We start from the raw sequence: 12,401 nt of genomic DNA, 5'->3' as shown, positions 1-12,401 counted from the left end.
ATTCCCAGTCCTTATTGGGTTAAACATGTATGTATATATATATATATATATATATATATATATGTATATATATATATATATATATATATATATATATATATATATATATATATATATATATATATATATATATATATATATATATATATATGTGTGTGTGTGTGATATATATATATATATATATATATTATTCAACATTTGAAAACATGGGAAAAAACCCAGGAAAATATATATAAAGCATTACATACAAAATAAACCTATTTTGCGGCATTAACAAGCCTACTACAGCAAGTTGATTTGAAGTTAATGCTTCCAGGATAAAAAATGCCAGTCATCTATGTAGCAGGCTATCTTAGCTTCAAGGGTTGCAAGAATTCCGCCCTCCCTCCTGGCTTCCTCTAGAACTGCAGGTCTAGGAAACACAAATCTGCATTCTCTGCTGCTTCATAAAACAGCTGGATTCCCCTCCTCCTGGCTGCTGAGCTCCCCTCTGCTTCCTCTTTTGTTTCATACATTCAGTGAAGCAGATTGAATGCATCTCAGAGAAGCAGAGGAGAATTTATGTTCTGATCAACAGAACCAAAACACAATCTCTGTGTAAGGACAAGGAGTAGCTACAGTGCAAGTGTTGTGGACACATGAAGTAACAAGCAAGCACTGAGATTGCACTGACTTTTTTTTTTTTAACTAATAACTGGATATTGCTTCCCATGCTGCTAGTATTTTGCCCACACAGCGAATGTCCTTCACCCCACAGGAAGGGCAAGATATTATTTGGGTTGTAGAGCTCTTGAAGGTTGGTACTGCTGCTGACATTGCTTTGCATACCCTGGCAACTAGTTACCTCCCCCACTTTGTGCCCAGATCTGCTGCCTACAGGGAGTGGCTGATCTCAGTGCTAGAGGCAGTCTACAGGGCTGGGCTGTTGTGCGGATCTTTCTCCTAACACGGTGCCTTTGGATGCTTGGATGTACAAAAGGTAAGATGCCTTCACCGAGTTCCTGGTGACATTAAAGGGCGTGTGAGGGAGGTTCTTGCTTCTCAGTTTAGCAAAGCTACAACAAAGAAGCCAGGCTTGGAGCTACCAGCGTGGCAAAGGATGGACAGCTCCATGCTGCCTGTCAGATGTACAGGAAGGGGGGAGGCTATTTCTGTGGTAACGCTGATGACAATGATGCACTGATGCTACATTGGTAGAAAAGCGTTTTAACAGTAAAATCTTACTATAGATCTTCTACTATAACCCGTTAGTCTACTGGATCACTATTGTTTTATAAGGTCAGTTATAATGGCCTATACAGTTACATGACAGATTATGTTAACAGTTTTTGAAATTGTGTTTTATTTTTGCAGAATACAATAATGACACAATTGCAGGTAGGACTGATGGCACATTTACTATATACTCATGTGATTTACAGTTTATGTAGAAGTAAAAACAATGACAATGCACCCTGAGGCTGCTAACTAGCATTGAAAATCAGACAATGGTGTTTTTGTGAATTTATTTGCAAATAATGCAGCATGCAGGGCATATATAATTACAATGGTGTGGCTCAGTGATTCTGAACCAGAATGAAGGAACACCTTGCAATATCAGAGTCCAAATATTGTTATCTATCTATCTATCTATCTATCTATCATCTATCTATATATCTATATATACATCTATCTATAGTATGGGGAGTCATAAGTATATAATTTCAGAAGTACATTATGGTACATAGTAAATATGGTATGTAATCTGTATCCATAGCATAGTTTTAAACCCTGGGCTGCTAAGGTGTTAAACACTTTGTTCCTTTATTTAGCATTTGCTTTTCTACTTAGCAAATTTCAGTCTGAGGTATTTTCTTCTGATTAAATACACATTTTGTAAGTGTTTATAATTGCATCATGAACATTCACCATCACTTTATAGAGCTTTCTAGCACAACTGTATAAATACTATGTTCCTTGATCATATATTTGCTATTATACAAACACTGGTAGGAGGCAGATGGTCCCTCAGGGTGCGTGGGAAAAGGATTGCTTGGTATGTATTTTGTCCTACCAATTTCCTGCAGAGTACCAATGCTTAATGACCAGCATCCTCTGTTATATTTGAAGTGCTTTTCTAAAGCTATTATAACTCATTAAAAGCCTACACGGTTTAAAAAAATGTTTTTCCACAATTTAAACAAATCATACACAAAAATGTACAGTATTAGGCACCACCAATTAAAAGCTTAGAGAGATTATGAAAGACCTATTATAATAAAAATAATAATTATGAGAGACCTAGTGCAAATATATTCTTATTACTATAGTTGCCTCTGGTATTTTATTGCATGGCTGATAGTTGTACAACTTGGCCCATGTAACATAGAATATATATAATGCTTGTCCTGTTATTGCCTGAATCCTCATTGGGTTAGAGTTTGTTTAGAAGCATCCTTAATTTATTGATGATGTCACTTCCTGGTATATAAATAATTATGGTAACTACTGGCTGGTATTTTTTTTTCAACAAGGATAATAACTCTAGTCCTTAAAAAGACTATACTGGTGTTTTGCTGTCCAGAGGCATTTGCTGAGTGCTAGAGTCAAATGATACCAGGATTTAGTGTTTCACATAATAAGCTTGTACAACCTGTAATATGACAAAGTAACAAGTCTCCACAGAACTCCATAATGTATAATATTTCAGAGAGAAGTATATTTTTTAAGTGTGCAAACGTGTCCTTTTTTTAAAGTGTACATAAATGGACAATTGATTTAGGTTCAAGATATTTATATTAACCTACAATATGTATCACATGAAACAATATTTGTTTGTAATTTTCTAAGCTTAATGGATTGGTACATTGTATTTCCACCAATGTAATCAACCTTTGTTATTGCAAGTTGAAGGCAACATTTCAATGGTGTACTTTTTCTTATTTTAGAACTCCATGTTTGATGTTTTTACCATATGCTCTATACCCACACTGCATATGTTTGTTGCCACACAAACAGATAACCCTATTCCGCATGCACATTAAACAAGATTTTCTTAGGCACTGATACAAACAGTAGCAGTGATAGGCACAGCACACAATAAAAGGCATGGCTTATAAAAATGTTTTCTGGCACCTACACTTTGGGGCATATTTATCAAGGTCTGGCGGACCTGATCCGACACTGCGGATCAGGTCCGCCAGACCTCGCTGAATACGGTGAGCAATACGCTCGCTGTATTCAGCATTGCACCAGCAGCTCACAAGAGCTGCTGGTGCAACGCCGCCCCCTGCAGACTCGCAGCCAATGGGCCGCCAGCAGGGAGGTGTCAATCAACCCGATCGTACTCGATCAGGTTGTATTGTGGCGATTTGTGTCCGCCTGCTCAGAGCAGGCGGACAGGTTATGGAGCAGCGGTCTTTAGACCGCTGCTTCATAACTGGTGTTTCTGGCGAGTCTGAAGACTCGCCAGAAACAGGGGCCATCATGCTCCATACGGAGCTTGTTAAATAGAGCCCTTTATATGAACTCGTGTATACACAATAAAAATGGTTGTCTGCATTTCTTTTGGAGATATGGAGGGAACATATTGCTTTTTCCCCTTGGAGTTATCTATTAGAAAAGTGAATAGGTACCAAAGCGCCTAACCTATCAGAGGCTGGGTCTGATAATGAATATAAAAATGTAAATATATCAATAGTTACATTAATACATTTATTCAAAATGGAATATATCAATTATTACATCAATACGTTAATACAAGTAGTTAATACAAGTGGTTATTACAAGTATCATGGATCCATGTACTACCATACAATAAAATGTATAAAAATACTTTAAAAATACATGAAAAATACAATTAGATAAAATACAAATGCGGTTTCACTTAGACAATGGTAAAGGTGTAAGTGGTAATGGCCTGATGGCCTGAGGTATATGCAGTGTGCTTCCTAATACAATTGAGTTTGTTTAGGCAACTTCCATTGGCTCCTTCAACTATGTGTTTAACTTAGTATAAATTTGAAAAATAGAATAAAAAATAGTGGCAGAAATTTTCCAACTTGTTGACAAAAGAAAATGAAATCCAAAAAGTATTGCAAACGTGTTGATAAAGAAAAAAGAGATGTAAAAGAAAAGAAAAATGTGAAAAATTTTTGAAAAAAAGGATAAAATATAAAAATATGTTAGTGGAAAAAATATATAGCTGAAAAAATATATAGCTGAACCGTGCTATCAGAGGTCAGTGATAACTTTTTAGGCGTGAAGAAATCCTTACGTTGGTGTAATAGTTGTGGTTAGGAAAAATATAAATACATTCTTTTGAGTGTCCTTTTGGTCAAATTGCAAATAAGTTCAATTTCCTAGAGCTGTATAGGTTTCAAATCAATGTCACAAATGAAAAAAGGTCACAAATGAAAAAAGGCTTACCAGTTGTCTAAGTCTTAACAACTGGTAAGCCTTATTTTCATTTGTGACATTGATTTGAAACCATCTACACTATTGTGCTTTTTTCTTATAGGAAAACTGCATAGGATCTTATATATTTTTCAAGAGGAGCAGCATACTACTCACACACAGATCTGGAGATTAGCAAACTGACTATACACCTCTAGGGAATTTAATTTATTTGCAATTTCACCAAAAGGACACTCAAAAGAATGTATTTATATTTTTCCTAACCACGATTATTACACCAACGTAAGGATTTCTTCACGCCTAAAAAGTTATCACGGTCCTCTGATAGCACGGTTCAGCTATATATTTTTTCAGCTATATATTTTTCCCACTAACATATTTTTATATTTTATACTTTTTTTCACATTTTTCTTTTCTTTTACATCTCTTTTTTCTTTATCAACATGTTTTCAATACTTTTTAGATTTCATTTTCTTTTGTCAACACGTTGGAAAATCTTTTGGAATTTCTGCCACTATTTTACATATAGTTGAAGGAGCCAATGGAAGTTGCCTAAACAAACTCAATTGTATTAGGAAGCACACTGCATATACCTCAGGCCATCAGGCCATTACCACTTACACCTTGACCATTGTCTAAGTGAAACCGCATTTGTATTTTATCTAATTGTATTTTTCATGTATTTTTAAAGTATTTTTATGCATTTTATTGTATGGTAGTACATGGATCCATGATACTTGTAATAACCACTTGTATTAACTATTAACGTATTGATGTAATAATTGATATATTCCATTTTGAATAAATGTATTAATGTAACTATTGATATATTTACATTTTTATATTCATTATCAGACCCAGCCTCCGTTAGGTTAAGCGCTTTGGTACCTATTCACATATCTAAGTTTTCAAGCTAGGTGTCAACTATCCAAAGCCCAAGGGTCCACTCATAGCAGGCGATAGTTGTATATCTCTACATGATCTATTAGAAAAGCCATATTATTATTTTGACATAAATACTTATACATTTATTGTCCTAATATGTGGAGTCAAATTACTGAAAATCTCAAATTCAATTTTCTGCATATGCATTCTGCAAATTCTCAGACACATTACTGTTTCATATAATGCCTCAGAATTGGTCACTTGTTATATATAGTAGAGATTTATATTTTGCTGTTTGGTCTAGATTCTTGTTTGTCACTCTGAAGTGCACATACCTCTGGGAGTAGCAGGAGGTTTGGTAAGAGGTACACAGTTGTGTGCCCTTCATTTCTTTTTGTTTTTGCCCTAATACAGCTAAAGTAAATATTCAGCCCTAGATTACAAATCAAGCATTATTGATATTGAGATTGTGCTATCAATATCACGGGGCCTGCACCCAGAATACCACACAAGCTAGTATTACAAGTGAAAAGTAATACAGAATTTCCAGGGAATGTGTAGGCCGAAATCTCTTGACTATTAGTGCTAAAAAGATTAGCCTAACAGGAGACCTGAAGTAAAGTTTTAACAAAGTATAACAAAACACATGTAAATATATTAAAATAAAGTATTATACATACAGTATATAGACAGAGCGATAGATAGATAGATAGATAGATAGATAGATAGATAGACATAGGTAAATTAATGTATATTTTTTATTATGGAAATAAATGTGTTTATGTTCTGGTAGGACTATTACTGTTTATTACGCATTTTAATGATTTCAATAAAAATAATAACTTAAATACAATACATACTAGTAAATGTGGAGTTTCTTTGTTAACAGACAAATATACACATAATAATCTTAAAAGGGGCATTGTTTGATTCAGAAAGAGAATACAATTTTTAAAAAGTTTCCAATTTAGTACTATTATCAAGTTTGCTTTGTTTCCATGGTATTCTTTGTTGAAGAGATACTTAGGTTGGTGTCTAGACTCAGAGCACTACATGGCAGGAAATAGTGCTGCCATCTAGTGTTCTTGCAAATTGATAAAAAATTGTGTAAAACTGCTGCCATATAATGCTCCAGACAAGTGCACGCTCTTGAGCTTACATCCCTGATTTTCAACAAAGGATAGTAAAGGAACAAAGAAAATGTAATAATTTCTGCATGCCCTATCTGAATCAAAAAAGAAAAACAAATTGGGTTTCATTTCTCCCCTTTAAATTGTTCCCAATGATCCATTTTACATGCTGGAGTGTATTAAATTGTTTACAAATAGTTCCTTTACCCTTATTTTGGCATTTGAAATAGCTGATTTAGCCTGTGGTATCCGCACCTATACTGAAAGTATCTATATTGAAGTCTAGACTATTGACAATCCTATGTAAACACAGTCAGCAGAATAAATTACAATCCCAGTGGGATGCATGAATGTTATGTAATAAAATGTTAATTTTACATTTTCTTGAAGTATTGAGCTTTGGTTTACAAACAGATATAAGGAAGCAAGTATGTGTACACAACGTGATAACATAATAAGATCTGATATTACCTACAAGCTCAACCCATTTTAATAGGCTGGAGTGTAAAAGCACAAAACCAGCTAATTCATATACACAAACCTGAAAATGCAATTTCTCATACATTCTATACTCTGTGACTGGTATAGCAAGTAATTTAAACTACATTAAGGGAAAAATAATTTTAAAGTTTACTGTCCCTTTAAGATAAATGCAAATGTATGCATGTTGGCTGCAAAACATAAATATGCAACTTATATTCTAAATTGGGTTGAGTTAGGGATGTCATTAAATCAGAAGTACTTGTAAATTACAAACATAGCAACAAGATGCAATGTCAGCCGGCAGTTGCGAAGGCCAGTAAGATACTGTCACATATAAAAAGGGATATAAATTCACATGACAAAAATATAATATTACCTCTTTATAAATAAATGGTAAGACCACACCTTAAATATGCAGTGTAATTGTAGGCACCGTTTTTTAAGAAGGATATTATAGAACTAGAAAATGTGCAGAGAAGTGTGACAAAATTGATAAGGACTCGAGAATAGAAGATTTCTATTATGAAGAAAAGCTGTAGAGATTACAGTTATTTGCACTGGGAAAGATAGGATATGAATGATTGATTACCTTATACAAACGTACTGGGCCCATAATTATCAGCTCACCTGCTCATCAGTAGGTCTGTACAGAGGACACGAGACAGAGTGCAAGGGATTCTTTACAGAAAGAATAAAAAGGATATGGAAATTTTAGTAAATTCAGTAGATGCTTTTTTTTGGCAAAGCAGCATATACAGATATTACAATTAGTATTGACAGTATAGTAGCTTGTTGATCCAAGGAGAAATATGATTTCCACTTTGGATTCAAGAAGGATTTTTTCCCCTTTGGCTTTGAGGCACAATTTAAATCACTTCTATGGGATCAACAGCAGTAACAGGAATGTGTGAATGGTTTATTTTGGACTTTATTTTTTTGTGTGTGTCTTACTGTGTAAGGCTTAAAGGGATACTGAACCCAATTTTTTTCTTTCACAATTCAGATAGAGCATGCAATTTTAAGCAAGTTTCTAATTTACTCCTATTATCAATTTTCTTCATTCTCTTGCTATCTTTAGTTGAAAAAGAAGGCATCTAAACTTTTTTATTGGTTCTGACTCTGGACAGCACTTTTTTATTGGTGGATGAATTTATCCACCAATCAGCAAGAACAACCCAGGTTGTTCACCAAAAATGGGCCGGCAAACTTACATTCTTGCATTTCAAATAAAAATACCAAGAGAATGAAGAAAATTTGATAATAGGAGTAAATTAGAAAGTTGCTTAAAATTTCATGCTCTATCTGAATCACGAAAGAAAAAAAATTGGGTTCAGTGTCCCTTTAAAGTGAATGTAAATTTTGATGCTAAAGTGCCCAGTTTTTAAAAATTTGATTAAAAACAGGGGCACTTTAATTCATCAAAATTTACATTTCACTCCTGTTGTGAAAAAAAAGTTACCTTTTTATCTTGACAGCAGCTCCAGCTTCCTCCACCCGTTGCAAAGCCTCTTCCTGGGTCTAAAATGTGGAATCAGGCTTCCTCCAATCACGGCTTTGAATCAGACACTGATTCCCCCAGGGGAAGCTGTGATTGGAGGATGACCTATCCATCATTTCTGACATCAGAAATGGCTTGCGACGACCAGAGGAAGCTGGAGCTGCTGTCAAGTTTAAAAGGTAGGTTTTTTTTTCACAACAGGAGTGAAATGTAAATTTTGATGAATTAAAGTGCCCCTGTTTTTAATCAAATTTTTAAAAACCGTGCACTTTAGCATCAAAATTTATATTCACTTTAAAATAATAGAAGCAATTGCATCTCTCTTTCAAAAAAATGGATACACCAAAGACTGCTAGCTTTATGGATAATTCCATGTGAAATTCCATTAATACACCAAAGTCCCCAAGGTTAGCATGTTCTCTTCTGGTTTCTAATCTGTTGTGGTTGCTATGTGATTTGTATTAGTGTGCACCTTTCTGCTAGCTTTCTTCATGCAATTACTGTGACCTTTAGGGCTTGTATTAAATGCTGAAATGGCTACATGGCATTATTTGGTGCATGCAACTGAGGCAACTGCTCAAAGCATAGAACTAAATGTGTTGAATAATTTAATATGTTTATGCCTATTAGTGTTTAAATGGATATTAAACATTCCAGTAATAAAAAAGCAAATGTGACACATTTTTACTCCTTAACAACCAACCTACACTGTACCCTGTCATTAAAGGTTTTACTAGCGCAGCTTCGCCGACAGCAGCAAAGCTGTGCTAGAGCTGTTTGCTCACTTCCAGAGCCATACAGATAAAGCGCAGTCTTGCCAACATTGGTAAGACCTGCAATATTTCTGGATCATGTATGTGCGCATCTGAACGACCGCCTATGGGCCTCTAGTTATCAACGTGTCTACTTACCTGCCTTCGCCAGCCCAATACGCCCGCCTAAGCTCGCCTACCATCGCCGCCGTGGACCTGAATAAGCTCGCCAAAGTTATCAAAAAAGCTGTCAAAAAGCCGCGCACCAAGTACGGGGCGATGAGCAGCGGATTGTGATAGTTATCATTCATCCGATCTCGCTGCTCTTCGGCTTTTTCCCAGCTTTATTGATAAGCTGTCACTAAGCACCCACACTAAACTACACTGTTCTACCCCCTATACCGGCGCCCGGGAGCCCCCCGCAACTAAATAAAGTTATTAACCCCTAAACCGCCGATCCTAGACCCCGCCGCAACTATAATAAATGTATTAACCCCTAAACCGCCGCTCCCTGAGCCCACCGCCACTCTAATAAACTGATTAACCACTAATGCGCCGCTCCCGGACCCCGCTGCCAGCTACATAATACCTATTAACCCCTATCCTGCCCCCCCATACTGCCGCCACCTATAATAAATTTATTAACCCCTATTCTGCTGATCCCGTACCCCGCCGCAACTAAATAAATTGTTTAACCCCTAAACCGCCGCTCCCGTACCCCGCCGCAACCTATATTAAACTTATTAACCCCTAATCTACCCCCTACACCGTCACCACCTATAATAAATTTATTAACCCCTATCCTGCCCCCCCTATACCGCCGCAACCTATAATAAAATTATTAACCCCTAAACCTAAGTCTAACCCTAACACCCCCCTAACTTAAATATTATTTTAATAAATCTAAATAAAATTACTCTTATTAACTAAATTAATCTTATTTAAAACGAAATACTTACCTATAAAATAAACCCTAATATAGCTACAATATTACTAATAATTATATTGTAGCTATTTTAGGATTTCTTTTTATTTTACAGGCAACTTTGTATTTATTTTAACTAGGTACAATAGCTATTAAATAGTTATTAACTATTTAATAGCTACCTAGTTAAAATAAAGACAAATTTACCTGTAAAATAAAAACTAACCTAAGTTACAATTACACCTAACACTACACTATCATTAACTAAATTATTCCTATTTAAAACTAAATACTTACCTGTAAAATAAACCCTAAGATAGCTACAATATAATTAATAATTACATTGTAGCTATTTTAGGATTTATATTTATTTTACAGGTAACTTTGTATTTATTTTAACTAGGTAGAATAGTTATTAAATAGTTATTAACTATTTAATAACTACCTAGCTAAAAGAAATACAAAATTATCTGTAAAATAAATCCTAACCTATTTTACAATTAAACCTAACACTACACTATCATTTAATAAAATAAATTAATTAACTACAAATACCTACAATTAAATACAATTCAATAAACTAACTAAAGTACAAAAAATAAAAAAAACTAAGTTACAAAAAATAAAAAAATATTACAAGATTTTTAAGCTAATTACACCTAATCTAAGCCCCCTAATAAAATAACAAAGCCCCCCAAAATAACAAAATGCCCTACCCTATTCTAAATTACGAAAGTTAACAGCTCTATTACCTTACCAGCCCTTAAAAGGGCCTTTTGCGGGGCATGCCCCAAAGAAATCAGCTCTTTTGCATGTTAAAAAAAAAATACAACTCCCCCCAACATTAAAACCCACCACCCACATACCCCTACTCTAACCCACCCAATCCCCCCTTAACCTCTTAAGGACATATGACAGAATTTTTCCGTCATAAAACAATTGAGCAAACTGAAAGCTGTGTCCTTAAAGGGTTAAAAAACCTAACACTACCCCCCTGAAGATCATCCTACCTTTAGCCGTCTTCAGCCAGCCGACCACCGATGGAACAGAAGAGGACATCCGCAGCGGCTGAAGTCTTCATCCAAGGGGCGCTGAAGAGGTCTTCCATCTGATAGAAGTCTTCATCCAGACGGGGTCTTCAATCTTCATCCATCCAGAGCGGAGCGGAGCCATCTTCAAAGCAGCCGATGCGGAGCCATCTTCATCCACCGACGCCTACTCGCCGAATGAATATTCCTTTAAGTGACGTCATCCAAGATGGCGTCCCTCGAATTCCGATTGGCTGATAGGATTCTATCAGCCAATCGGAATTAAGGTAGGAAAAATCTGATTGGCTGATCCAATCAGCCAATCAGATTGAGCTTGCATTCTATTGGCTGTTCCGATCAGCCAATAGAATGCAAGCTCAATCTGATTGGCTGATTGGATCAACCAATCAGATTTTTCCTACCTTAATTCCGATTGGCTGATAGAATCCTATCAGCCAATCGGAATTCGAGGGACGCCATCTTGGATGACGTCACTTAAAGGAATATTCATTCGGCGAGTAGGCGTCGGTGGATGAAGATGGTTCCGCGTCGGCTGCTTTGAAGATGGCTCCGCTCCGGATGGATGAAGATTGAAGACCCCTCCTGGATGAAGACTTCTATCGGATGGAAGACCTCTTCAGCGCCCCTTGGATGAAGACTTCGGCCGCTGCGGATGTCCTCTTCTGTTCCATCGGTGGTCGGCTGACTGAAGACGGCTAAAGGTAGGATGATCTTCGGGGGGGTAGTGTTAGGTTTTTTTAAGGGGGGATTGGGTTCAGTTTGCTCAATTGTTTTATGACGGAAAAATTCTGTCATATGTCCTTAAGAGGTTAAGGGGGGATTGGGTGGGTTAGAGTAGGGGTATGTGGGTGGTGGGTTTTAATGTTGGGGGGAGTTGTATTTTTTTTTTAACATGCAAAAGAGCTGATTTCTTTGGGGCATGCCCCGCAAAAGGCCCTTTTAAGGGCTGGTAAGGTAATAGAGCTGTTAACTTTCGTAATTTAGAATAGGGTAGGGCATTTTGTTATTTTGGGGGGCTTTGTTATTTTATTAGGGGGCTTAGATTAGGTGTAATTAGCTTAAAAATCTTGTAATATTTTTTTATTTTTTGTAACTTAGTTTTTTTTATTTTTTGTACTTTAGTTAGTTTATTTAATTGTATTTAATTGTAGGTATTTGTAGTTAATAAATTTATTTTATTAAATGATAGTGTAGTGTTAGGTTTAATTGTAACTTAGGTTAGGATTTATTTTACAGATAATTTTGTATTTCTTTTAGCTAGGTAGTTATTAAATAGTTAATAAC

The 12,401-nt window shown here is 35.7% G+C and overlaps 1 protein-coding gene across 3 annotated transcripts in view; it reads left to right on the top strand.

Annotated features, from left to right (window-relative positions):
- Positions 1 to 518: 518 nt before the first annotated feature.
- The window catches only part of CLIP2 (CAP-Gly domain containing linker protein 2), a 278,140-nt gene continuing 266,257 nt past the window's right edge, over positions 519 to 12,401 (top strand). For 2 of the 3 annotated variants that reach the window (XM_053707489.1, XM_053707491.1), the window contains exon 1: positions 519 to 979. The gene's annotated coding sequence lies outside the window, so the exon portion shown is untranslated. The remainder of the gene's footprint in view (positions 980 to 12,401) is intronic. The other variant, XM_053707490.1, reaches the window with a different exon arrangement.

Source organism: Bombina bombina, chromosome 3, assembly GCF_027579735.1.
Source record: "Bombina bombina isolate aBomBom1 chromosome 3, aBomBom1.pri, whole genome shotgun sequence".
NCBI classification, from domain to species: domain Eukaryota; kingdom Metazoa; phylum Chordata; class Amphibia; order Anura; family Bombinatoridae; genus Bombina; species Bombina bombina.
The sequence above is the reverse complement of the archived record's forward strand: the minus strand, read 5'-3'. Positions and strand labels throughout refer to the sequence as shown.